Source organism: Tachypleus tridentatus, chromosome 1, assembly GCF_004210375.1.
Source record: "Tachypleus tridentatus isolate NWPU-2018 chromosome 1, ASM421037v1, whole genome shotgun sequence".
Lineage (NCBI taxonomy): Eukaryota > Metazoa > Arthropoda > Merostomata > Xiphosura > Limulidae > Tachypleus > Tachypleus tridentatus.
In genome coordinates, this window is record NC_134825.1 from 92,870,944 (window position 1) to 92,879,572 (window position 8,629).

Here is an 8,629-nt window from a genome sequence, read left to right on the forward strand (position 1 = left end):
GTAAAAACCAGTCAAGTGGTTTAATCAGACAGCTCACCGTATAGTTATGAACATTCTTACATTTTGAAATCATAGTTATAAGTAAGTCATAGAATTTTCGTTACATTTTATGTAATTGTAATTTTTTGTTATTTGCTAAGTTTTATTAGTTCTCAAGAAGTGCAGTTTTATATGGTTCTTGACAACTGATATTTTCTTCCGTTTATCTATAATCGTGTAGGTTTCCAGTATCTATTGATTAGACAATACAGCTGTAACTTGCCTCAGGGTACTTGACCAGACGTTGTAGATAATGCGTGTTTTTGTGTTTTTGGAATTTCGCACAAAGCTACTCGAGGGCTATCTGTGCTAGCCGTCCCTAATTTAGCAGTGTAAGACTAGAGGGAAGGCAGCTAGTCATCACCACCCACCGCCAACTCTTGGGCTACTCTTTTACCAACGAAAAGTGGGATTGATCGTGACATTATAACGCCCCCACGGCTGGGAGGGCGAGCATGTTTGGCGCGACTCGGGCGCGAACCCGCGACCCTCAGATTACGAAGCGCACGCCTTAACGCGCTAGGCCATGCCAGGCCCTGTAGATAATGCGACATTTACAATTAGCACTCAATCTTAGTGGTGATAATTTGCTCATTATATATATAAATCTGGTTATTTCTATTTCACGAGAACCATGAATTTAGTGAGTGGCACACATGAACTCTGCTAAAAAGGAGCTATGATTCAATGCTTTGTTTTCTGTATTATAACGCAACAAACTTTTTTTACTAGGCAATATCTTTCATTCGTATTACATTTTACTAAGTTGAAGAATTTTGTATATGTGTGAAAAGGTCTCGAAATATTGTATTATTCGGTAAGGGGGTATGGTGGTTATAGCACTCGATTAGTAAGTCGAGGATCGCTGGTTCGAATCCCCGTCACAAGAAAGATGATCTCCCTCTCAGCCGTAGGGGCGTTATAATGTTCCAGTCAATCCCACTTTTCGTTAATAAAAGAGTATCTCAAGAATTGGCGGTGAGTGGTGATCACGAGCTGCCTTCCCTCCAGTCTTACGCTGCTAAATTAGGTACGACAAGCTTAGATAGCCCTCCCGTAGCTTTGCGCACAATTAAAACAAAACAAGCAAACTGTTTACTGGTAGCAAACCACTTTTACTGTTACTAGTTATATGTTTTCGTGTAGAATGCCCCCCGAGTGGTTCAGCGGTATGGCTGCGGACTGACACCACTAAACCCGGGTTTCGATACCCGTGGTGGGCAGAGCACAGATAGTCCATTGTGTAGTTTTGTGCTTAATTCAAAAACTACAACAACAGTGTAAAATATCACCTTTACCAATTTTTAAGAAAAATTCCTAACAACGTAGGACTTCTAATTGTAAGAATTACTTACATACTTGTCATTTGAGAATTTATCAATACGAAAATGATTGCACTCTACATAGGCTTCGCCTTTATATAAATATATATTTGCAATATAACGTTTTCATACATTGTCATCTCTTGATGTTAAGATTATCTTAATGTCGGTCTATCGCTCTGAGGTACTTGTACCACCATGGAGCAATCATTCCAACTTTACTGGCCCCAAAATTAAAGAAAGTGATGAGACTGGTATTAATTGACAATATATATAACCATTGAATTGTAAAAATATAAAATTATAAAACATATTTTGGAAAATTAATTTTGAAATACGAATGGCGATGCCTAAAAGAACATAGAAAAGGCAAGGATGAATAGAAAAATCACACACATTAGTACTGTGTCAATGTGACAATGGTTATTAGTCACTATGAAACTGTATATCAATATACAGTTTAAATGCTTTTACTCAAAACTGAATTCATGAATTTAATAATTTGTTGTTTTTAAAAGTTATTTTTGAAAAGAATCTTTACTTATGTAGTAACGTTTGTATGGTTTTTGTGTATTTATACCTACCTGTTTCTGTTATTTTTTACATTGCTATCAACCATAGTACAATTGCTAAATTCAGCACCGAGTAAAACTTTAGCCTAATACCAGAGTTCATCATCTTGACTTGGATACGACAATCATATTAACGGTGTATATCAGCAATTCCCATAAACAGTTGTTATGTTGTGAACCAGATGAAGCAAATTAATTGTAGTTTTTATTATTATTATTTAATCGTTTTCTAATCGGATTTTAGGGTAGATATCAAGAACAAGATATTTATTTTATTTTATTTTTAACACTGGGTATGTAATGTAATTCGCTAAGAAGAAATTAACTTTAGAAGCTGTTTGTACTTTCAGATCTTTACATTTTAAATAAATTTGCAACAAGACGGACAGAATTTTCATCTGTACGATCACAAGCTATGAACGCATGTGTAAGATGGTTTGACTACTCAAATGTTTTCCATAAATCATGAAGAATCCTCCAACCTTGCCACCTGATAAGTCTGTTCATAATAGCACGTTATTCAAGATGCTATTATTGTAGAACAATACTGGATTAGTAACAACTGAGCTTGAATCTAGAAAATGGCAAACAAACTGGACAGAGTGTGTAATGTACAACGACAAGAAATTCATTTAATGTAGATACAAAAGAACATGAATCTTGACAAATGAAGTTAGACAAAAATCACAGTGTACGTACTTATATTGTTAGCTATAAAAAGAAATAGCACACTGTTAAACTGTTCGATTAGAGAGTTCAACAAGAAATGTTATAAAAGTACCCTCTTATCTGAAAGGAAACATCGCTTTCCTTTTCCCTGTGTCGTCATCACGTGACTGGACACACTTTCTCTCTCTCTTGACGTCCCTTGCTGAGACAGCGATAGATCTTAGGATTTAAAACGCTAAAATCAGGCGTTCGACTCTCCTCGGTCGACACAGCAGATATCTCGGTGTGAGTTTGTAATAAGAAAACACACACATACATACTCTTTCTCGATAACGTCAGGTTTTACCCAATGGATCAGCAGAAGAAGCGTTAACGTTTTCATCCCTGTCCAAAATGGTGACACTCAACCTGGTAAAGAGAGGTCAGACTGATTCAAAGAAAGCGTTAACATTTTTTTCTGAATCGTGTATTATATGTCATATATACATACATATTCAGAATTAAATAATAAATTTAGAATTAACATTAATATCGGAAAGAAAGAAACCTGTGATTTATTCCTATATCACATCAATTTCGAAACATAAAGGCTTTGCATTTTTAAACTATGCTAGTCATAACCTTGGGAATATTACTTTATTCCTCGTTTTCTCTTATTTTATATGGACAGTACAGTTCCGAAACGTATTCGAAGTGTATCCCCTCTACCCCTGAATCGCCCCTAATCGCCATACATTTTCTTACCACTCACATGAATTGTTTTTAAAGCCATAAAATTAACATTCAACAAGTAATTAGTTTCGCTTTTAAAGCTTATACAAGATATGGTTTACTTAGTAAGCTAGAACAGAAATTCCAAACAATAACACTTAAAAAGTAATATATATCTTGATCAAAAACTTTTGTTTAAATTTTGAAACGATATTTGGAGTAGAGTCAGATGTACAAAATACAGAAGACAGTCAGGTTTTACAACGTACTGGCATTCTTAAAAGAACTGCACAACAAAGTTTTTGCTTCTTGAACACTGTTGGGTGTTCCTCATAGATTTATGGCTGCTGATCACGAAAACCACATCCAAATTTGCCCATCACTTACCGTTTCATCAAAATATTCAGTTTTACCAAGACATTGCTATAATGGAAAAACGATATCAGGGCAACTGGAATCTGGCTTGTTGACTACTGTTGGACACTGCAATGTGATTCACCGGACATTGAATACAAACGAAAATCAGGAGTAAAACACTTTTAATTACGTTGAACTTATTTATCTACCTAGAATTTATTATAGAGAAAAGTATAGCTGTGCTCTTTGTAATAAATTATCGTTACTTAAGCCATTTCGTGTCATTTAGTTAAGTCCTCTTTCTTTCAGTAAAATATTATACTGAAAGAATAAGGATAAGAGGTCATCAATAAAGAAAGAGTGGTTTAATTTAAAATAAGAGACGGAATTTTATTTATCAAAACAAGCCGTTTCATTATAATACTAACAAATACTCATCAAGGTTTGATTATGTGGCCGAAAATAAGCATCGCTTCTTTCCACAGTTCCAGTTTAAAATAATGTGTATATAGCAGGCATCACTTTCGGTCACAGTTCCCGTTCAGAATGTTGTGTATAAAACAGGCATCATTTCTGGTCGTAATACCCGGTCAGAATGATGTTTATAGAACAAACATCACTTCTGGCTTGAATCCTCATTCAGAATAATGTAAGTAGTAAAACCCGTCTCTCGGGGGTTAAGTAGTTTGTTTGTTTTTGAATTTCGCACAAAGCTACTCCAGGGCTATCTGTACTAGCCGTCCCTAATTCAGCAGTGTAACACCAAAGGGAAGGCAGCTAGTCATCACCACCCACCGCCAACTCTTGGGCTACTCCTTTACCAACGAATAGTGGGATTGACCGTCACATTATAACGCCCCACGGCTGAAAGGGCGAGCATGTTTGGCGCGACGGGGATGGAGTGTTAAGTAATCAAAGGTGACGACGTTAAAAGTTACAAATGTTGTGAAAGTTAAGCACACGTTGCTAGATATGGGTTCGTTAGTTTTATGAATTAAAAACAACGTATAGAGATTTCTATGTTTTTGTTTCGTTATAGATAGTGTGAAAGCTGTAGTATTAGTAATCAGTAGCTCTTTCATTTAGTTGTATGGATGATTATTGGTTATGAATAATTTGTGAAACAGTGTCCTACAGAAAATTGACTGAAGTTATGAACAGTTCAGAAATGTATTCCATACTTTCACAAGTTTTATATACATTTGGAGGTAATTTATTAATTTTATTACAAATAATGGTTTTAATATAATGAAATATATACGTTGACGTCGTATATTGTCGCTGTGTATTTCTTAAAATGCTGTCGTTATAATAGAAATTAAGTATATGTGAAACTGCGCCTTTTGTAAAACGTGGAAATTATTTTGTCACAAATTAGTAATAGTGTTGTCGTATAGTAACCATTTTATTAACGAAGTAAACTGTTGTATAAAATATAAGTTTTAATTATTGTATGTTAGAGCTTTTTTAGGGCAATTTAAACACACAGACAAGTATTCTGTGCGTCGTAAAATCGTATATAATTGTGTTATGATAAATATTGTTTTTTAAAATTTATTATATTTCTGAAAATCTTTAATGATTTGAATAAGATATAGTTCTCTTAGAACAGGAAATTTGATTAGCTGATGAATTAATATGAAACGTTCTTTCTAGAACTAATTGTTTCTGATTGATTTACCGTTAAGCATCTTTTTTATGAATGAATTGGTCTTAACCACCGTCTTTAGGATGATTTACTTATAAATGATTTAATTAACTATTGAATTTGTGATTAATTATATTCTTGTTGAGACATGTACTGTGCGAGTCGTAGTTGTATAGAAATATGTCCTCTACTTTCTCGTAGGATGATTTAATTATTAATTAATTAGTGTTCACTCTCCTTTTTAGGATTAACTAATCAATTTGTGTACTTTTTAAGGTTCTTTTTTTTTAAATTTAGCTGACTCATTATAATTTCTTTAGTTAAACATTCTTTTTATAACGATTTAATTAATTTTGAGGATAGAAATAACTAGAGTATTCATGACAGAAAAACGTTGCTTTTATAAGACAGCCGTTTGGGTTCGTTCGGTTTTCTTTCAGAACTTTCTTGTAATGATCATAATTCAAAACGTTTAAAGGTCCGTCAAATGTCGGGGCCTGGCATCCCCGTCGCGCCAAACATGCTCACCCTCCCAGGCGTGGGGGCGTTGTAATGTCGGTCAATCCCACTCTTCGTTGGTAAAAGAGTAGCTCAAGAGTTAGCGGTGGGTGGTGATGACTATTTGCTTCCCTCTAGTCTTACACTGCTAAATTAGGGACGGCTAGCACAGATAGCCCTCGAGTAGCTTTGTGCGAAATTCAAAACAAACAAACAAACAAACAAAACTTCTAAGAAGTGTTTAGGTACGCCACTCATAACATTTAATGCTTTAGTACAAAAAAAATACCATTTTCGTTTATAACACGTATATAATTCTCTATGTAAAAATGCTAACTTTGTATAGTGAGATCAGGATTTCTGATATCGGTTTCATTTTACTTATTACTGGAAAGCTATCACCCTTGCCACTGATTTCTAAGTGGAGATGTCCCTTTCTTCACACCGTAAGGTCGAATACCTGAGGGCAGTTTCAGCTACATTGTCTGACAACTGGAAACTGGAAACCAACACTGTTGCCGATAAATGACATAAGATATCAATTTCCAAGAAAATTATAAAAAACGTATTTTTTGAGAACGAATAAAACTTGGTAAATAACAAATAATTACAATTATATAAAAAGTGATTAAAATCCTAAGAATTGTTTACAACTATGATTTCAAAATGCAGAAATATTGATAACTGAGATCCAGAACAATCTCTCACCCAAATATTTTTTGTTATATAGTCTACCATTTTATTTATTTTTTATTACTTTTTTACATATATCTTGAATATCTCTTTCTTTGTTTCAAGGTAAGAACTTGAATTACGTCAGGAAAATTACTTCAAAAGAGTGTTTGTTCTCAAGTGAGAATATAACTAGGTAGGTAATTTGCTAATTATAGCTTATATTTTTCAAGATGAGAAATTACACATTGTCTTGTTAGAAATAAATGGTTCTATTTCAATGAAACAATTGCGAAACACATTTTTCTGTAGAATAAAAGAGCTGGTAATTGTTTACTTGTTGTTTTTAATTTCGCGCAAAGTTACACGAGGGCTATCTGCGCTAGCCGTCCCTAATTTAGCATTGTAAGACGAGAAAAAAGGCATCCACTCATCACCACCCACCGCCAACCCTTGGACAACTCTTTTACTGACGAATAGTGGGATTAAACGTCACATAATAACGCCCCTATGACTGAAAGAGCGAACATATATGGTGTAACGGGGATTGAAACCCACGACCCCTTAGATTAGTAGTTGCGTGCCTTAACCATCTGGATATGCTGGTCTCAATACAAGAGACTAAAATTTTTCATAAAATGACCAGAAAATACAAAATACATTGATATTAAAAAAAACAATTTTGTCTGAATACAAAAAAATAAAAATATGAAAATTTAATTAATGTAAAGAAAAGTTAAAACAATTACCTACAATTGAAACATCGTTAAAAAGTTCTTGAATATTTATAAAAATTTTGGTGATCTACTTCATTTAATTACCGTATTCAACTTTTATAGTTATAATTTTTCACAAAGTATGAATCGTATGCTTTGACAAAGAAGCGCCAAATTTTTGCAAAACTCTATTTATACAGTGATCATGGAGGTAAGACATTGTCTTGTATCCTTTATGACTACACAATAAGCTGTTTTATAAAACCACTTGCCGTGTTACTTACAAATATTCGTACTTCTAAAACAGTATAATACAATAAATACTCCATGAACTGAGAAACAAACCACGGATTTGTATTTCATAATCTGTGTAAATACAGTTTACAAAACTTAAATTTTAATACAGCTAATTTGTGTTGTATATAGGTTTCTGTGAAAATTTCAATAATCACAATATTTGGAAAATAATTTCAACTGAAGGTAAAAAATATAAAACTATCGACACGTGTACGATCATGTGTAAAACTAAAACAAAACTTTATATTTACAGTTCACTATATGTCATAATTTTTGATATTTTATTTTATTTTATTTTATTTTTTGTATCTTCTGTCTTAATAGAATCACTTATTGATTCTATGCTAAAAGCGTTTTCATTTAATATTTCTTCGAAGACGTTAGATGTTGTCGTCGGGAAAACTCATGTGTGAAGAATAGAGCTAGCTAGCATCCCTGCCAAGTGAAGTGCATCGGTGTATCAACATAAAAATAATTTGCTTATCGTGGACTAGACCAGATAAAAGACGGAATATTGTTTGCGAGTTTGCAAATTCGTCTATAAATAATTATTTGTAATAACCGTTATTATGAATTATATTGTTTGTTAATGTATTAAAATATATTTGTGTTAAGAAAGACAACACTCTTGTTGCCAAATATCGTAAACGTGATACATATTGACATTTAATTATCTTCTACGTTTAAATTCAAATTTCCGGTATTTTGAAATCGTTTTAATAATTTCATCTGCACGCGTGTTCCAATTGCTCCTGCTCTACGTGCCTCGAAACTTCAAGTTCAAGCTTCAATCAAGACAAGTTTTTCTTATCCTTTCATCTTAGTTTCACCGAACTCTTAATAGCTTTCCTTGGATGCATAAATGGCAACACGATTAGCTGGTGCTCTACCCACTTAGTTAGGTATTAATTTCAAAACCCTGATTCCATTCATGTATAAAAAATATAAATTTATAAAATATAAATTCTTCTTTATAAATTGCTCTGTTTTTAAGAAAAATTAATTTAATAACTTATTTCTGAACAGTAAAAATCTGTGTACATATGTAATGTGTAATATATGAAATGTGATTATATCTTACAAAATACTAGTCTCTTAAAATACAACAAAGTCAGCGTCACTTTAGAA